The sequence below is a fragment of the Haliotis rufescens genome, unplaced genomic scaffold (assembly GCF_023055435.1).
Source record: "Haliotis rufescens isolate VD_foot unplaced genomic scaffold, xgHalRufe1.0.p SCAF_8, whole genome shotgun sequence".
Taxonomy (NCBI): domain Eukaryota; kingdom Metazoa; phylum Mollusca; class Gastropoda; order Lepetellida; family Haliotidae; genus Haliotis; species Haliotis rufescens.
Genome location: NW_025964372.1, coordinates 25259017 through 25280491, shown reverse-complemented (window position 1 = coordinate 25280491; position 21475 = coordinate 25259017). Strand labels below are relative to the sequence as shown.

The 21475-nt window shown below is 41.5% G+C and overlaps 1 pseudogene; it reads left to right on the top strand.

Annotated features, from left to right (window-relative positions):
- The first annotated feature begins 15746 nt into the window (after positions 1-15746).
- Positions 15747-18320, top strand: LOC125376994 (annotated as a pseudogene).
- The last annotated feature ends 3155 nt before the right edge of the window (positions 18321-21475 follow it).

Here is a 21475-nt window from a genome sequence, read left to right as displayed (position 1 = left end):
ACAAATACACAGTAGAGTGCTTTATCTTGTCTTATGATATTACCGATTAATGAGTCAAGAATAGACAAAAATAGCATCGACAGTGCAGCATCCCCTTTTAAAAACCAAACTGTGCATCAGAAATTAAATCCTGTGTGGTATATAAAACCTTTGTGTACGTTTCCAAAAGTACTTAACAATGTTATCCCTCTAGAGTTATGGCCAGTCCCCCGTAGACCTCTTCTTATGCAAGGGTATGATACTTTCTACAGAGACAAGATTTATCCATGATGACCCAACTTGCAGTTAACGAAGACAGTTTTCATTATTTATTCCAATGTCTGAATTATTGTGATATTAGATCAACATGTTATTTTAATGTCACGGGTTTTGATATCCAGACCGTTTTGTTTGGAAATACTAATCTACAAGATGATGTTAATATTAATATTATTGAATCTGTACATAACTATATTACCCTCACAAACAGACTGAATATGTTGTAAGTATTGTAATGTATTCTGTAACAAATGTCTGTTATTGTAAATTTCCCTTCTCTTCAAGGATTGCTCTACTCTCCTATTTATGATTGCTATTTTGTACGGGAGAGGTATTTAAATAGGTGTCTATATGCCTGTTGACCAACGCCATTTCCCTTTGAAATAAATATTGATCAAACTCTGTATGTGAGTAATAGTTTAAGTTAAACAACAACTAAAAATGAAATATAGCCGCCAACATACCATGTTGCCATGGTGATACACAATGTCCTCATTCAATGTTATCTATGTAGAACCGTTGACGGTTCGAGTTTAAAACTCTCTTTTTATGCCACTAAATTACATTTCCAAACAGTGAGGGAGTTGGGTTTAACGTCGTGTTTAACAGTATTCTAATGTCAGCTTAATGTGGGAGGAAAGCCTGAAGTGATGCATGACTCAGACGTTTACCACTTCGGTGTAACCCACGAGCACTGGTATGGTGCTGACAAACCTAGAAACATAATCGGGTCGAACCGGGATTCAAAATACAAACATAGGTTTCTGGCGCGCCCAAGGGACGCAACTCTGCACAGCGTGACACCCGTGCGTGCCACCCGTGCCCCATATGGAGGTCAAAGAACGAAAAGTGACTGGCATCTGATGATACTAAACGTTGCCATATCTGGCATGAGCCGATGAGGAACAATTGATTTGAAAGATGCTGTTTTATTTGAATTATGTTATATTTGGTTCCCCGTTGTTATCAGAACTATGAGACTGCCATTAGTGAGTACAATCAACATTCATAATCTATATACACACATACAAGGAAAGCTCTTCCTTTATTGTATTAGGGATAACGGTTAATCTTTGAGAATATTTTACATATTTTAGCATTAAGTTAACTGGGCGGCAAAAGAAAGTATAGGTCGTGTTCAATGGTCGATAAAATCGATCGATAAAATAGAATAACAATAAGAGGTTTTGTGGTGAATTATAATATAATCTAGGGAAGGGTAACAAATAATTGATCAACCACAGTTTGAATGAAATTGTGCAATCACGGGTAATGTAAGCTCAAGGTAAACAATGGTGGGGTAAGAAATTTAATTTTCAAAAGTTATCTAAAATGTCACCAAAACATTGTCAGACACACTACAAGTTCATTGTCGACACAATTGCCTTCAATAGCGTGTATGACGTCCAGCTGCCTCAACGCATGCTGTGATACGCCGCCTCATCGATGACGTCAGTCTTCTGATGACGTGGACTGGAATCCGTTGCCACTCGTCTCTCAGGGCCTGCTGCAATTCTTGTCTGTTGACGGGAGGCTGATGGCGTGCTCTAATCTGTCTTTCAAGATGGTCCCACAGATGTTCAATAGGATTCATATCGGGTGAGTGGGCAGGCCAGGGCAAAACGTCAACGTTCTGCTGGTTTAGAAAGTTCCGAGTCAGTCTTGCAGTATGGGGCCTGGCATTATCTTGTTGAACCAATGTCCCCTGCTGTTGGTTTTGTAAGAACGGAAGCACAACTGGCTGCAACACTTCGTCTCTCTACTGCACAGCGTTCAGGTTTCCCTGTATATTCACCAAATCAGTCTTCTGATCTACACAAATACCGCCCCACACCATGACACCTCCCCCGCTGAATAGATGGACCTCTCCAATACACGCCGTAGCCAAACGTTCCCCTCTGCGTCCATACACTCGTTCTCTGCCGTCATTTCGAAACAAGTTAAACCGACTTTCATCAGTAAAAGCACTCGACGCCAATTTCTCACTTGCCAGCGTCGAACCTGCTTCGCCCATCGCAGTCTCAGGCGTCGATGTTGAGCAGTCAGTACCATTCCTCGGAAAGGACGATACGCTCGGATTCCAGCAGCACGAAGTCGTCGTAGTACTGTACGTTGGCTGATGGGATGTCCCAACGCTGTTGCTGCCGTCGCCGTTACGAATCTGTTTCGCAGGTGAATGAGCCGTATCTGACCGACTTCCAGTGGTGTTGTCACTCGGGGTCGGCGGGTTCTAGGCCTATCCTGTGTCCTGCCTGTCTGCCTGTACCGTTGAATCAGCCTGGCTACTGTCAATGGTGTACAACCAAACCTTCTGGCAATTTGGACCTGTGTTGCCCCCATTTCGGCCATACCGATACCGCTTTCGAGAGAGATGTTTTTTGGTACCTGTTCCTGGGCAGTCATATTCCCAATACCCACTTTCCACTAGTTATCGCTGTATAGGAAAATAACAAATTGCCAACCTATACTTTCATTTGCCGCTTAGTTTATAACATTTAATTGTTGACAAATATAATCGAATGAAAAAATAGAATTTCATTCTGTGGTACAGATCGCGTCACTTTTAAAAATTCGAAGATTTTTCGGGTATTTTTTTTACAGATGCTAGGCATCATATGGTCGTTGGATTATCTTCTTAGAGAAGAAGACATGTCTGACAGACAGCGTAAACTTTCTATTAGCTCCGTACTTGAAAAAGAAACAATGATTTCCTCAAAAGTCAGACACGTACAAGGCTCTTAAATGCTTCACAGTTGAAATGTAATCGTCGTGTGTTCCAGCAGCGTAATAGTATGCTGCGTGTCACCTTCTTTGTTGTGTATTCGTGAAATTCATTGAAATTTAGATACATCATGACATAGTCGGAATTGAATAATGGACTCTGCTTTTAGCTGAGATTTCCTATTATTATGAAAGGTTTTCCTGAAGCGTTTATTTACTGTGTTCATGTTAATCCTTATGAAACTAGTTTTGCAGAAAATGATAGAATATCAACGCTGGCAGATTGAATTTGTTTGTCATTGTCTAATGCCAGACTCAAAAACATTCCAGCTTTATGACCGCAGACTATAAATAATCGAGTCTGGACCAAATCCCGTTAGCCGCCTCATAGGACAAGCAAAGCTGCCTCTAACGATAAGCATGGGTTGCTGAAGACCAATTCTAGCACGGATCTTCACTGGTTCTGACAGTTTTAAAGACATCTAAATAGATAGATTGTAAACTAAATAAAATAATTTGTCATTTGATATTTTTGGCTCGAGATTTTACAATCTGACACAAGAATCTTGACTACTTAGGAATTTGATGCAAATATACCGTATGTTCAAACATAACTATTGTGTACGGAAACTGGAATTTGATATGGAGAGGTGTTTAATTGTATGACAGTGTAATTAATTGTTAAAGAAGATCACAGCATTGTATTTTAACATTTGTTAGTTGTCAGGAATGTAGTACTATCTAATGTAAACAGTGGTGTGGAAGTTACTAAATTTAGATACTTTTGTACAGCCACAATATTGTGTGTTTTGTAATTGTAATTGATTTGTAAACCTAGTTTATGTTATAATACAATTTCTTTGTTGCTTGCTGCTTTCACACTGAATTATTTTGCATATAGATTTCTGGGTTAACTTATTGCTTCAATTCGGAAGTCAACACTGGTCTTAACGTTATCTATATGATAATATGTAAACAAATTAGTATGTAGTGATAATTGACACATATTGAAATCCGCATGACTTCCATCTATCTATTAATTACGTTATCTAATATAATTATCAATAAGACAGCATTTCTTAAATATTTTTCTTAAATTATAACTCATATATTTATATAATTAGCGTCGCTGGAGGAACTCCCCATAGGTCATACGGTTGAAAAGACTTTACAAATTAAAGATAGGATAAAGTTTGAAAATGTAATAACTTGGCATTACCAATGTATAACGTTACAACAGAGCCCATCGACAGCTACAGTCTAACAAGTCAAGTAGGTAAACTTTAAACCCTTTCGTCCACGTGCCAGGCCAGCTGATCTCAAAGCTGAAGAGTTATTCGCCACCACACTCTCAATATATTTGTGTTACCTTACAATCTATGACCATGTGACGTTTAGGTGACGAATGAGGCACAAGTAAAGGTTAGGAGATTACAGGTCCCAGCTGAAGTATACCTTACATATGTCCGTGCACATGCCATACTGATCTAATAGCAGGATAGCCTGTCATCAAATGACAACACACCATAAACGATTGGACAACTTTACCATATATGGACACCATAAGACGTATTGGCGAGTTATAAAAGCAGGATCAAAGTCTGGAGCAGTAGACGCTGGGCTTCCACAATGGGTCAAGTTCTATTTGCCCTTGTTATCCTCCTGGCCTGCTCTCACAGTCAGTGTAGCTTTCCTCCGACTTTAACAGGAAGCCTGTTCAGTCTTCCTGTGACTAATACTGCCCCAGTTGGTAGCATTGTACCAGTTGCGCCTCCAAACCCAGCTCCTGCACCCGCTCCAACACCTGCTCTCGTAAACCCTTTCCTGTCAGGTGGACTTGCACCTGTACCTGCACCTGCACCTGCACCGTCATCAAGTCCCCTGACGGGAGTACCTTCTGTAACAGGTAGGCCTGATGATATACCATGATAATAATTATAAAATACTTTCACCTGGATAAAGGAAGCCAGGCTTTGTTTCATTATGCAATCTGAAACACCAAGGTAAATTTATGATGTTTAAGTATCACTCTGTCGATTACTTTACTCATTAGAAGTGCCTGCATTTTTCATAAAGAAAATAAAACGACAAAACCCTTTGCACATCCAATAGAAATCTCTGCATAAAGCAGTGTGAGATTGTGAGATTCCGACTAAAGCATGAGCATGCGTTTATGAATCATTATCAAATAGTAACGATAGTGTTCGCACCCGTCACAAACACATGAAAAGGCAAGTCAAATGTTCACCTAAACAACGGGAATATATGGTTCAAGTCAAATTAGGGAATTGCATCGGACATCATTTTTGTCACCGATGCGCCAAATTTGGAAATGTCCTCTACATGCCTACCATTAAACTGTTTGATAGCTTTACTGAGGCCTTGAATGTTGTAACCTTGATCAAACAACTTCTGAGCAAGAGTCGTTTGACGCTCTTTGACATTTTGGTAAAAAGAGCATGCTCGATTGTATCTGGAGCTGCTGGAATATTGCTCGACATGAAGGGAAAGTTGACTGTTGGGAAGTCAATCTAAATATGAAGCAGATGAGGCGGTCTCACAGGTCTCCTTTATTTCCAGTTCAGGTGGGTAAATCAGTGGAATGGAATAGGCTATCTGATTGTTATTGAACGACAACAGATCATCGAAATATCTGAAGCTTAAGTTAAACTGCTTGGCCAAATTACCTTGTTTTTTCACTTTGCTCACCCAAACCGAAATTCCGATTCATGGGCATAAAGAATCAGCCCTGCAAGAAGGTGAGGACAATTGTGTGGAATTGGTGCCCAAGGGGATGCCTACTTCCTGCTAAAATGTCTTACCACACATTTTACGTAGATGTTATCACAGAGGAAGTCAAGCATTTAACATATTGCTTTCTCAGTAAACATTTTTCACAAACTGTCCTGAACCTCTGAATATAGATACACTACTGTTTCTGTTATAGAGTCAAGTCAAAAGTTAACAGTACTGATTGATGGGTTTAAAGTTATAATACACACGTAGCTGTCAACTAATGATATAGACATTTTCCTCGATGTTCTTGGATAAGTCTCACAATTTGTGGTTTGTCAGCGTCTATCCCGGGATAAAAGTTGCAAACGCCTTGATAAGACTGAATTATTTTCGAAGACCGTTGTATATGAAATTCCGTCACTCAGTACAACGAGTTAGACGTTTGATTAGCATGACATTAACATTTAGTGAGGCCATTCTTGAGATCTATGTAGAAGCTGTATATTTTAACATCGGAGTGGAGGTATACATACCGAGCCTTCTACGATATATCAAATGTAAACACAATGGGCATGGTTCCAAATTCTGTCGTGCCAAGACTGTGCTGTGCTTTAACTGAAGTGGAGTACATGACAGCTCCGAGTGCGCATATTTGGTTGCAGTCTCTTACCCCCTCACCAGTTTCCAAGGTTACCACAGTCTCTATACTGTGCTAAACATCAGTCTTGATGAAGCCTCTAAGATGTCCCAAACTGAGCCAGGATGTCAATCTAAATATTAATTTTGAAATAACTGATTATATGAAATGTTATTCTACAATAATGTAAACATTATGGTTGAGGCGTCTGTCTTGTTATAGGTCTAGCTCCAGCACCGGCTCCATCAGGAAATGCACCACCAGGAGGATTTTTAAATCCCACCAAAAGCACCAAGTCGCCATATGGCCAAATTAGTATGAACCACGTCATGAACATGGACTTTGGACTTAATATGGACGTGACGTTCATTAAACGTGTTGAAAACAAGGATGACAAGTATTGTCAAACACATTGTCTGAACGACTTGCAGAACTGTGCAGTAGCCGTCCATTGTGACTGGACACCTCCTGCCGCAACTACCGCAGCTCCATGTGTTGGCAATATATTTCAGTGTGGAACTTTCAGTATCAATCGTGGAGGTACTACTGATAAAGGAGTATGTTTGTTCTTCGAACAGAAAACAGGTTTAGAAGACACCAATCCAGGGGTAACATCAGAATCAAATTGCAGAGAAGTGGTTTACCGTAAGTTTTTGTTTATTAAACACTAAAATCAATGTACCTTAATAACGATGATTGTACCTAATCTACTGTGACTTCTCAAGAAACGTTTATACAAAAATGTGTATTAAACAGTGTGGATTTTATACTTATTTTTTAAAGATTTAGCTTTACTGACAGAAATAGAATGATATCATTGATATAACCGACCCTACACCATTATTTGATCAACATTCTCCTTCTTAAGTGTGAGTATCAATATATTACTGATAACTTGGATACTTCCAATAAGCTGAATGAAACTCGTCACGACGAATGCTCGGGTTCGATTCCACACATGGGTTCAATGTGCAAAGCACATTACTGTGTCACCCGCCATGATCCTTTTGGAATAATGCCGTAAATAAGGTCTTGAATATTGTTGCTTTGGTGACCATGGTGAAAATGGAGACTGAAACTAATTTAAACCTCTCGAAGAAATGGAAAGTCATTCGTTGTTGAAATTGTTGAATTATTTCTGTATCACATTTGTAAGATAGTCTTCCATACTTATTAAAGCTAAGTGAATATCAAAGCAACTTATGTGGCTTTCGTTGTTGATATTTTCAACTGTCGCCTGTTACACTACAGTACTGTTATACTATTTGTTTTATGTCTTACAGATCCGACTTGCAGAGACTGGACTGCTGGCGTCCCTGATCACTGGATTCCAACCGGCAGGCCAACCTTTCAGACAGGGGCAGCAGTGTCCCATAGCTTCTTGTGTGAGGAAGGCTACCAAAAGACCGGGGTTCTGAAAGTGACCTGCGATCACACGGGGAAGAAGACCCCACAATCGGGGGCAAGTTGTACACTACCTGGTAAGTGGATGTATAGCATATTGTTTTTATATTGCAGGTAAAGGTGGCGTCCATTTACTTATCTAAATTCAGGAATAATTTCAATCAGAGTAAGCTAAAACGTAAAGGCTTGTAACCAATATCACAGCCATTACAGACAGTGTAGCGCGGTACGGAGCTCCTTTGGTGATATGACTAAAGCGAACAGTTTTTTATACTGTGCACACTGCGAAAAATACGAAATGTATTTTGTGTGCTCAAGATAAAAGAAGCCAATAAACTGACAACAACATTCTCCTGCCTTTAGATGACAAGGTTCGGGGTTTTTCTATGGTGTTGACGTTGTGTTCGTCCGTTTTGACGTTTTGTGGCGTATGTATGCTGTGTGGTCATTATTGTCATGTATAAAGCTCACTTGACTTTGATTGAGAAAGCAAGTGAAACGATGCACTGCGTGTCTGAATTGAATACAGCGTTGTGTCGCATAGGATGGAAAGAAAACAAATATACCCATACACATTTTAAGAGAGAAAACATCTCCCCTTGTACTGATATAAGAGTGTCAACTTCTGAATAAGTTAACCCATCAATCTGTAAGCAATAGAATTCAGTGTGAAACCAACAAACGGCAAATAACGGCAACTAACAATTGGATTATGAAATTAACTTTGTTTATAAATCAATACAAATTACTGCAAAGTAATTACAATGGCAGTACGCCATAGTGTGGCAGTACAATTACAATGACAGTGGTAGTAGCAATAGTCAGAGATAATAATATTCGGCTAGCAGCAACAGTGGTCAAGCGTCCAAACTAGACCCAGACTGGATGTCCAGGGTGAAAACAATGATCTTCACACAACCGCTGGTCTTGATGTTATGTAAGATGAGAGAATCCCTTTTCCAGGTGGTCACCTGAGAAATTCTTGTCGATAGTCACCCCCTGAAAGAGCGATTCCAAAATTGGCTTTTCTCTCTTCTCAACAGTCAATCCCTTATAACTGTAAACTGGTCCAAAGAAGAAGGAATTCTTCATGCAATGGGATCCTCCCAGGGAATATGTCAATACATCTGTTCATGAAAATGTCATAAAATGTATTGAATGCATACATGATAATTGCTAGTGCAAACATACAAATTTTATAAGGATATATTTTGTAGTGCGCCCACTTTATTTTATAAAGTGCACCGTATATAATCTTGTGTGCCCAAGATAATGTCCTATGGCCCTATGTACCTTGTAACAATTTTCAAACACAATATCTGAGGCCCACCTTCCCATGTGAATATTTAATGGTCTGTCCCTGTAGCCAAATATTCTGTCATGGAGACCATAATCTGCAATGTCATTTTGCACAATGGTTAAAGTAAGTAGTATATTTGTTGCTGCTATGCATATTACTTCAAGAAGAAGACCACTGTTGTGTACTTCGTAATAGATTAAGCATTGCCGACAAATCGGTCCTCAAATACAGAAAAAATATAAACAAACATTGCCATTGCAGGAGAATCCACTAACACAGGAGGAGGACTACCCACCATTGATATTCCCAATTTGATAATAGCTAACAGATTTCCAGCACCTGCTCCAATAGTAACAACGAGAAAACCCGATATAACTAGCCCTACTACATCAGGCACAACAACAACATCGCCAACTACGAGCTCCACTATATCGAGCACAACTACAACGTCCCCTTCTACCAGTTCCACAACATCGAGCACAACCACAACATCGCCTACTACGAGCACCACTACATCGACCACAACTACAACGTCCCCCACTACCAGTTCCACTACATCGAGCACAACTACAACATCCCCTACTACGAGCTCGACTACATCGAGCACAACTACAACGTCCCCCACTACCAGTTCCACTACATCGAGCACAACTACAACATCCCCTACTACGAGCTCGACTACATCGAGCACAACTACAACGTCCCCCACTACCAGTTCCACTACATCGAGCACAACAACAACATCCCCTACTACGAGTTCCACTACATCGAGCACAACCACAACATCGCCTACTACAAGCCATACTACATCCAGCACAACTACAACATCGCCTACTACGAGCTCCACTACATCGAGCACAACTACAACATCGCCTACTACCAGCTCCACTACATCGAGCACAACCACAACGTCACCTACTACCAGTTCCACTACATCGAGCACAACTACAACATCCCCTACTACGAGCTCCACTACATCGAGCACAACCACAACATCGCCTACTACAAGCCATACGACATCCAGCACAACTACAACATCGCCTACTACGAGCTCCACTACATCGAGCACAACAACAACGTCACCTACTACCAGTTTCACTACATCGAGCACAACTACAACATCCCCTACTACGAGTTCCACTACATCGAGCACAACCACAACATCGCCTACTACGAGTTTCACTACATCGAGCACAACTACAACGTCCCCCACTACCAGTTCCACTACACCGAGCACAACTACAACATCGCCTACTACGAGCTCGACTACATCGAGCACAACAACAACATCGCCTACTACGAGTTCCACTACATCGAGCACAACAACAACATCCCCTACTACGAGCTCCACAACATCGAGCACAACTACAACTTCCCCTACTACGAGCTCCACTACATCGAGCACAACAACAACTTCCCCTACTACGAGTTCCACGACATCGAGCACAACAACAACATCGCCTACTACGACACCTACGACATCTACACCACCAACAACAACGCGCGAATCGACGACTACAACAACCACTGCCCCTGAGATGTTTTATTTTATGACCTGTCAAGACTTTACCATAAATTCTATAACAAAGGAAGAAGACTGGAAAAGACATTGGATCGATGACCACTACTGCCATTACTACTCAGCAGATGTAAGAGGTACGGAGTATCCTTACGTTTATTGCTATACATCTGACTGGAACGCGCAGACTTGGTGGGGTAGGTCCGACTATATGTATGCTTATGTATATGAGGAGGCCCGTAAAGGTAAACAATGTAAAGACCTTTGCCCTGTGGTTATTGATTGGATGAATTATTATGGTATAGGACACTTGTTTACAATGGATACGACTATGACATGTTATTACTATGGCTCTTACTTATATTGGCCAGATAATTACTACTACTGGCTGGAGTATAAAAGTCTAAATCCTTGAACTCTGACCACGCCTATTTAGAAAAAAAGGATTTGAAACATAACGGGGTCTCTGGATTGTACCTGCTGGGGGCATATTCGGGATATTTTTGAAACATTGCATGCACGTAACTATTTAATAACGTTGAATATATATCAGTTCCAGTTATATATATAACTATCTTTTCTTAATATATGGGTTATAGGAAAATAATTTGTTCAAGAAAAATGATGGAAAATATAACGTGTCCTCTGGTTTGTACCAGCTGGGGGCCCAGATAACGAAAGTGAAGTGTATGTCTTCAAGCAGTTTATAAAAAACAAACCTCCCAGTGCTATACCCTCAACCCTGACCATGGATGACATTACAGGCAATGAAATATGACACTCACAAGTATTTTGGGGGGAATGGATTAATTGATATACTAACAATTGTATTCCGCTGAAACTGTAGTGTGTATTTTAACATCTACCATATTTGCGTGTAGTCAATGGTGGGCTCCTTTAATTTTTCACATTATTCTATGTACTTTGCCATTAATTGCATCACGATGCTATGCGAAGCATTTTGACGTCATCGGTTACAATGACATTACAAAAAATGGCATCACTAATATCGCTGCTACTGAAGCTGGTTAGCTGGACTATTTACGCTCAGTCACTGGTTAATCCTGTCCACAAACTGAAAAAGTTAGAAGAATTATTTTGTATTATGAACAGAATCTCACCCTCGTGTCTTCCAAGCTAAAACATATTAAGATTTAATATAATCTCTTCTTCATAGCATTTACTCACCTGATGAAGGAGTAAGGCTATCATCTGAAAACTTGTGTTCCATAATAAAAAAGTTGACATCCATAAATTCTCTTCCTTATGTGTATCACTTCTACATGCCATTCACAGACTTGTCATTAAGACTGTAAATGTAAATACAACTCGACGAGCCTCTGATATATGTAACTTTGTTCAACTTGCTTTGAAATATCTGATTACGAAAAACACTCAGGTGAGAGTTTCAATGTATAGGTTCATGGGAAAATTAATGCTTGAATAAATACGTTGTGCTGCTGCTTATGCGCTGGTTGTGCTGCTAGAACTACATGTCCACACTAAGGGTATTTATTTTGTGTTCGAGAAAGAGATGGTATCTTCATCAACCTCTACTGGGAAATGACTGTTTTCGCATGTTAATTAAATGGGTATCAAGGCAGAATTGTTTATTGCATTGATGTTCATACGGGTTCATATATTATTCGGATGGATAATAAATATCCTTACAGTGTTGGGTTTTATCGGTGATTTCAATATACGGTATATGGATAGATTGGGATATTTCACAATTAGGACGCAACACTACAATGTTCAGTGGGATCAAGGGTTTTTACAGACACCAGGTATGCGTGTCAATGGATGCATTGGCATTCCGACATATTACAATATCAAGCTGTGCCGTTCCACAATAACTGCCTGTATCCTGAAATCTTAGCTTATTGATATATGTGTAGTTTTATATATGATTTTAAGAGATGATATAACGCTTTATTTAATTGGTGAAAATATTTTCTTGTAATTATCTGTTGGAGAATCATAGCTGCATTAATCTTAGTTCTTTCAAAAACGAAATAAAGAATAAGCATGAAATACTCATATCCCCCGCCAATATTACATGTTCGGTTGTGTACAATGTATTAGGTCTTGTGAACTATATCCACTGGACGTTTTGTAAATGGCCTAATTGCAGCAATAAAAAAGTTATCACTGGTGTTGTTTTGCCATCAGCAGTTTATGATAATAGACGGAACTGTATTTGTAATGAGTTGTGTTATTACTTAAACAATAATCAGAAAAGTAAGGGAGTTCTTACTTTACTTAGAGATCATTGAGAGCAGGGGTCACCATGAGGTGTGCTGAGAAGTACAGCATCAATCAACTGATGATCTGAGTTGTAGACTGGAGTCTGGAATGCTACAACACTGGCATGATCAGAAAACAACAAGTCCAGTGTAGGTCCAAGACAGTGAGTTGGAGAGTGAATGAGTTGAGTCATTTTCCGCGCATTAAAGAAATCTTCAAGTTTCAGCTTTTCACTCAGATCACAGTTGCAATCCCCAGTAACTAGGACATGTTCACATTCATGCTGCTTGGGGAGATCCTGAAGTTTTTGCATGAAGTTAGTAAGTGAATGCGACAACCGTGTCCATGACACTTTTGGAGGAACACAAGCAATGCAGAACTTGCCAACAAGGGAGGAAATGTATTCAATACTGTGAGATGACATTACATAACATAGCTGGACACAGTCCTTGATACTTGTTGAAACATACACAGCAATACCGTGTGTAGTGTCTCCTGGATAGACTTGATATCCTTGCAGGTCTCTTTCACTGCAATCATTGATGTGTGTTTCTGTGAAATACAAAACATCAAGCATACCAACAAACTGCGAGGAAGTAGGCCGGTTCGGGTGCCCTTGTTCATGTTAACAGCATGCACTGCGAGGAAGTTGGCTGGTTCAGGGCACCCCTGTTCATGTTACCGGTACCCACTGTGAGGAAGTAGGCTGGTTCAGGCGCCACTGTTCATGTAATCACCATGCACTGCGATTAAGTAGGCTGGTTCGGGTGCCACTTGTAAATTGTTTTTTCACAAAAATTCATTATATTTTATATATTATCAAAGTTCCTTTGTCAAGTGGTATAATCTTTTTTAGGTAATTATGGTAAAGGTTCTCAGACAACCCTGCGTAGATGATTTTGTAGAATAAGTAAACGGTTCCCGAGTTATATTCTGGCTAAGGAAACATTCGTGAAAACTCCCAAACTATCAAAAAGCACCAGTTTACCACTAGACCAATTTTATGCCAAGTTTGGAAGACATATTGCACGGTTTTCAAGATCTGTTCCAAGTTTGGTGATTTTCAGTGTAAAGTCATTGCCAGGGAAAGTAAAAAACTATTTGTTTCAAAAATCCAAAACTATCAAAATGCACCAGTTACCACAAGATCTATTAAATCCTAAACTATCACCAGTTTACCACAAGACCTATTTATGAGCCAAGTTTGGTGAAGAAATATTTATTGTACGGTTTGCAAGATCTGCTCCAGAAACGAGGACTACCGCCATTTTCATCAAAATGCACATGTTTTCCACTAGGCCTATTTACATATATCTGCCAAGTTTGGTGAAGAAATATTGAAGGATTTTCAAGACCTACTCCAGAAACGAGGACTACCGCCATTTTCAGTCTTAGCCAAAGTTGTTTCCATGGAAACTCGAATAATATTTTTCAAAAATCCCAAACTATCAAAAGGCACCAGTTCACTACCAGACCTATTCATTTTCCACGTTTGGTGAAGAAATATTGTACGGTTTTCAAGATCTGCCCCGGAAACAAGATCTACCGCCATTTTCAGTCTAACTCAAAGTCGTTGCCATGGAAACTCGAAAAATATTTTTTTTAAATCCCAAACTATCAAAAGGCACCAGTTCACCACTAGACCTATCTATGTGCCAATTTTGTTTAAGATGTCTCTCATGTTTTTGGTGTTCTGCTCCGGAAACGAAATGTGACGGACGGAAGGATGGAAGGACGGAAAGACGGACGGACGGCACCCATTCCTATATCCCCCTTCCACTTCGTGGCGGGGGAATAATAATATCGGAACTATTTGCTGCCGTTTCATGTTAATACTCCTTTGTTTGGGGACATTTTTTTGTGTTTGGTTGGATGATATTGAAGTGTGCGATGACGTCGTGTGCGTTGGGCTTCAAGAAACCTGTGTAAAAGATAACATGGGTATTGACGATTGGAATTTCACAAAACGCTATATGATCAACCAGGCGGGGTCTCAATAGCATGAACCTTTGGGTGACTTCCATATAATGCTAATGTCACTGGAGGTCACATGGCTAAAGTAACATGAAATTACTCACTGACTTATTTACTCACTGACTGCTAGAATTGTAATCCAACACCAATGTATGGTGTATACAAACTAAGAGATGAATAATAACCCTGGATTTAGAACGCAGGAAAAAAGAAAAATTGTCATGGGACATGCTTTAGGCGAATGGCTCACACGTGAAATGCCGGTGTTGATTTCCAAGATTCTATGTGGAGATTATCATAAAAAAAATAAGACTCAGGTCGGTCATTTTTCAATATTTTAATGTTATCTGAGAAAGTGATCAAGTAAATTCGATATTTGGACCTGTAACTACACCAATCATCACGTCACGATAATGTAGATTTTTGATGCCCCAGAGGAAGTTATGTTCACCCATGGGTACTGAAAACCAAACAGTTTAAGAGTCAAGTTCTCAAAATATTACAAACACGTTTTGAAAAAAAATAATATAAGTATAAACGGAGCTTAGTGACTGAGAGCCGGAGATGATTCATATCCCCCAGTTCCAATATGCACGTAACAGTACTGTTGTAACCCCATTTCAACATGCATATATTAATACATGAAACCATACGAAAAATGTACCATAGTCCATTTATCATCAATCAACGAAAAAAACCGAGACGTCTTGGATTTGTAAGGATTATGTTTAAAATGTTACCAGCTTGGATTCAGGTATATTTGATTGATCGGATGATTGCGTGAAATGTTTAAACACAAGAAAAGAAAGATTCACACCAATACTTCTGGCAAATGTGTACAGTAGAGATAGAACGATACAACTGAAGATAACATGGTATAGCTATTGCAAATAAACCTACCTCAACGTATCTTAATTTCACTTCAAGCATATCAAACTATCGTACACATTATGTATTCACTTTCACCCACATGCACACAGGAGCACACACAGGAGCACACACAGGAGCACGCACAGGAGCACACACAGGAGAACACACAGGAGCAAACACAGGAGCACGCACAGGAGCACACACAGGAGCACATACAGGAGCACACACAGGAGCACGCACAGGAGCACACACAGGAGAACACACAGGAGCAAACACAGGAGCACGCACAGGAGCACACACAGGAGCACATACAGGAGCACACACAGGAGCACATACAGGAGAACACACAGGAGCACACACAGGAGCACACACAGGAGAACACACAGGAGCACACACAGGAGCACACACAGGAGCACACACAGGAGCACACACAGGAGAACACACAGGAGAACACACAGGAGCACGCACAGGAGAACACACAGGAGAACACACAGGAGCACACACAGGAGCAACCACAGGAGCACACACAGGAGCACACACAGGAGCACATACAGGAGCACACACAGGAGCACACACAGGAGAACACACAGGAGCACACACAGGAGCACACACAGGAGCACACACAAGGAGAACACACAGGAGCAAACACAGGAGCACACACAGGAACACACACAGGAGAACACACAGGAGCAAACACAGGAACACACACAGGAACACACACAGGAGAACACACAGGAGCACACACAGGAGCACACACAGGAGCACACACAGGAGAACACACAGGAGCACACACAGGAGCACACACAGGAGCACACACAGGAGCACACACAGGAGCACACACAGGAGCACACACAGGAGCACACACAGGAGCAACCACAGGAGCACACACAGGAGCACACACAGGAGCACACACAGGAGCACGCACAGGAACACACACAAGGAGCAAACACAGGAGCACATACAGGAGCACACACAGGAGAACACACAGGAGCACATACAGGAGCACATACAGGAGCACACACAGGAGCACACACAGGAGCACACACAGGAGCACACACAGGAGCACACACAGGAGCACGCACAGGAGCACACACAGGAGCACACACAGGAGCACACACAGGAGCACACACAGGAGCACATACAGGAACACACACAAGGAGCAAACACAGGAGCACAAACAGGAGCACACACAGGAGAACACACAGGAACACACACAAGGAGCACATACAGGAGCACACACAGGAGCACACACAGGAGCACACACAGGAACACACACAGGAACACACACAAGGAGCAAACACAGGAGCACACACAGGAGCACACACAGGAGCACACACAGGAGCACACACAGGAGCACACACAAGGAGCACACACAGGAGCAAACACAGGAGCACATACAGGAGCACACACAGGAGCAACCACAGGAGCACACACAGGAGCACGCACAGGAACACACACAGGAGCAAACACAGGAACACACACAGGAGCACGCACAGGAGCACATACAGGAGCACACACAGGAGCACACACAGGAGCACACACAGGAGCACACACAGGAGCACACACAGGAGCACATTCAGGAGCACACACAGGAGAACACACAGGAGCACACACAGGAGCACGCACAGGAGCACACACAGGAGAACACACAGGAGCAAACACAGGAGCACGCACAGGAGCACACACACAGGAGCAACCACAGGAGCAACCACAGGAGCACATACAGTAGAACACACAGGAGCAAACACAGGAGCACGCACAGGAGCACGCACAGGAGCACGCACAGGAGCACACACAGGAGCAACCACAGGAGCAACCACAGGAGCACACACAAGGAGCACACACTCACACTTTAATACACTCGCTCGTATGTAGTTTTAAATAGTCACGCTAGGTTACACTTATAACATACTTATACTCTCTTCGCTTCACCAATTATGACATAAAATTATCCGCAACAGTGATACGTGGATTTCTTTAAAAAAAACGCGTCAGCTTGTTAACCGTTTCAAAAATAAATTGGTCATATCTGCATGGATTGGGATTGATTTGTGTGGAAAGTTTGAGGTACGACTGAAATTTGGTGAAAAAGCAACTACGTATGCGCCTGGCGCCGAAAGACACCAACATGACATGCACTTGCAACATCACTTGTTGGACTATGAAAACATTGGATTTTTATTTGCATGCCTTCACAATCTTACAGCAAGTGAACAGCGAAAACATGCCACGACTGACGGAAGCCAAACGCAAAAATGCTATCTGCCGACTGCAAACTATATATAAGTAAACCTTATATAAACATCTATGCAGTAAATTATTAATGGAAACTCTACACAGTCAAACAAAGATATTTAATGTCTGAGTTGAAAATGGGAATCCTTACGCACACTAGGATTTTAGCGGTAGAAGGTTTATATTATGAAGTAGTCAGAGTGGCCACTGAGGATCTCTATCCTAATATTCACATGGCTGTGAAAACCCTGGTCAACATGTCAGTGAGTTCTGCCACTGCAGAAAATTTGTTCAGCGCAACGGAGAGGATCAAGACATACCTCAAGCGAACAATGGCCAACGAGAGAATGAGCTCTTTTGCACTCCTTCACATCCACAAGGACATTGACACTGACATTGACAGAGACTGGCGACTTTGATAGAATTCCCTATTTTTTTTTATTATAACTTATTTCTCCCACAGCTTCACCCTTAATTTAAAGATCAAGATTCTGCGAGTATGTTGATGACTTGGGGACTTTATATTTAATGTGTATTTCCTTGTTGTGATCAAGGTAAAAATGTGAGTTCAGTGTTTATTATAATATAGTTACTAGTATTAGCAGAGAGTCCTTTAAAGTAAGTGTTTCACAAACTATACTTCATGACGTCAGCAAACGCTCTCACAACTTCTTTCATTATACTGATTGGTATAATACTGATTGGTATAATTGGTCGTTAACATTTGAAAAACGTATATGATAACCATCACATACTGGGGATGTACATGTGAAAACACATAAAAGTAATATTATCGATTGGTATTCATGTTCAGATTTCATATATATATATATTACTAATAAAACATCATAATCAATGTTTGTTACAAATAAAATCAAACATAAACGGCCACAAACTGCAGGTATTAGCGTTTAAGAGCATCTAATTCATAACAACTTCATTGAGCATGCCGGGCGCTTCGAGCCCTCTTAAAATTGGTCTTGCCTACACTTAAAATTAGCTTAGTTGCGCCCCTGACCACCTCCATAAGTACAACAATACGGGGATTGCGTTGGATATCAGCCCAGACAGTGAGGAACCGTTTACGCCCTGAAGGTTTTAGCGCCGGACGACCAGTCCGAGGTGACATTTTGATGGACGTGCATCGTCGGCTGCGACGTCAATGGTGTCAAGGTCACAGAGCTTTACAAGTTTAAGCTTACAACAAGCATTGTTTCCACCCACATGGGTCCAGGTTTAAGTGTCAACGAGAGGTCTGACCATTGCCCTTTTCCCGTATTACGTGGTGGGTTCTCTCGATCTGAAGATCGCCGATAATCACGATGGCTGAGCCGGTGGTAGAGGTAAATGATGAATATCATGATGCTAAACTCGGTGAACAAAGGAGTAATGCACCCTGTCGGCCACCTAACTGATGGAATTCGGCCCCCTGGAGCCCTGATAGTTGACACAAATGTTGTTGAAAACGTTTTAAAAAAAAGTGGACGAAGTTTGAAACTTTTAAAGAGCTCAGACGCTATGATGATAAACTGACGGCCAAAAGAAACGTTACCAACGATATTTCTAGGATAAAATATGACCAACACAATTTGAAGCAGCAATAACAATTGTATTGTAGAAATTCATCATTCAGAAGAGTAAAATGCGAATTTACTAATTCAACAACAAAGTTCTTGACCTCCAACAAGGACATTTCTTGACAAGGGGTCATTCGTCCAGTATTCGATCAACAACATTGGTTACAACTTTAAGGTGAGGACGGTCCAGACCGTTCAATACGGGATATGACCTCCATGAGCGGCAATGCACCTTCGAAAGTGGCGTCGAACTGAGTAGACAAGCGTCCTCACATCGACTGCGGGTATCCGATTCCATTCCTCACGGAGGGCAACGATCAACGCTTGTCTCGTGAAGGGAGGATGTTGACGTTTCCGAAGATGACGCCCCAGCTGGTCCCAGAAATATTCTATGGTTGACAGATCTGGTGATCGAGCTGGCCACGGCAGGACAGTCACGTTGTTGGCGTTGAGGAAGTCTCTAGTAATACGGGCTTTATGGGGTGTGGCGTTATCTTGTTGGAACACCGTCCATTGTTGACGCTGGATGAAAGGAAGAACCACTGGCCATAAGATATTGTCAATGTAGCGTTGTGCTGTCAGATTGCCTTCGATGATGACAAGTTCCGTCTTCTCGTCCCCGCAAATGCCGCCCAAGACCATCACACTTCCGCCCCCGTAAGGTTCCACCTCCTGAACACAACAAGGAGCCGTACGTTCACCACGTCGTCGATAAACTCGCGTCCGCCCATCAGGTTTGAAGAGTTGGAACCTGCTCTCGCCACTAAACAGCACTCGCCGCCATTCCCTTTGTTGCCATCGCTTAGTTTGCCTGCACCACGTCAATCTGGCACGTCGATGTTGACGGGTCAAGGTCATGCCCTTGAAAGGGCGATAAGCCCGGAGACCATAATGTCGTTGTCGTCTGATCACTGTTTGTCTGCTGACCGGATGTCCTAAGCTGTTGGCAGCTTATGACGTCACTGTAAGAAATCTGTTCCTCAGATGAAGTACCCGTAAAAAGCGGTCATCCTGCGGGGTCGTGACCTTTGGTCTGCCACTCCGTGGTCTGTCTGCGGTTCTGCCAGTCTGTCAGAGACGTGCGACCAGTCTGGTAATGGTCATCTTGGAGCAGTTCATGTTAATGGCAACCGCTCTCTGTGTCGCTCCCATCTGCACCATACCTATGACTCTCTCCCTCTGGACAGCGGTAAGTATTGGCATGTTCGTTGGTGTTCATCATCGCAACCAATGATAGGGAACAGATACGTGCGTAATTTATACCCGGAAATTGCACGATAATTTGGGAAAGAATGTTTTAAAAAATTGCTGAAAAACACCAATATCTCCCAAAATCCGCAAAGCACGTGCAAAGAACGACAGAGAACATGAAGGCTCTATTAGTGAGATGTGTTCTTTTCTGTTTTTGAATAGGTTGGCATCTTTTTTTCAAAGTGGCAGATCAGTTAATGTTGGTAACGTTTCTTTTGGCCGTCAGTTTAGCTACCAAGTTGCAATATTGTGAATAGCATTCGGAAATCTGCACTGAATATCTGTAAGGGGTTTCATTTTGACACTGCTCAAGCCAGAACTCCAACTGAGATTATTGCTATGTTTGATTCGTTCGCCATAGAGGAGGTGAATGATACGTAGGACACAAATGTGTCAGGCGGAAAGTGAATCCTTTAATTTGAACTCAAGTATCAAAACACTGGGTAAAACATGTAACTATTGTGAAGGCTGCCTAGAGTCAATCCTTCGCGACAGAATTGTGCTGGGAATCCGTGACAGGCCAACATCCCTTACTGAAGGAGAGCAAGTTAACCCATGAACGGGCTGTTAACATTTGCAAAGCTGTAGAAAAAGCATCGCATCACTGTCATTCACTGAAAGCCATCCACCATTGAAAGTGTTATTAACGTGGGGGTATAAACAAAACAGAAGGATAACAGTCGTACTCCCCGAAAGATAATCGATAGCCTCCTAAGTCAGAAGCAAGAAAGGTTCCATGCAAGTGT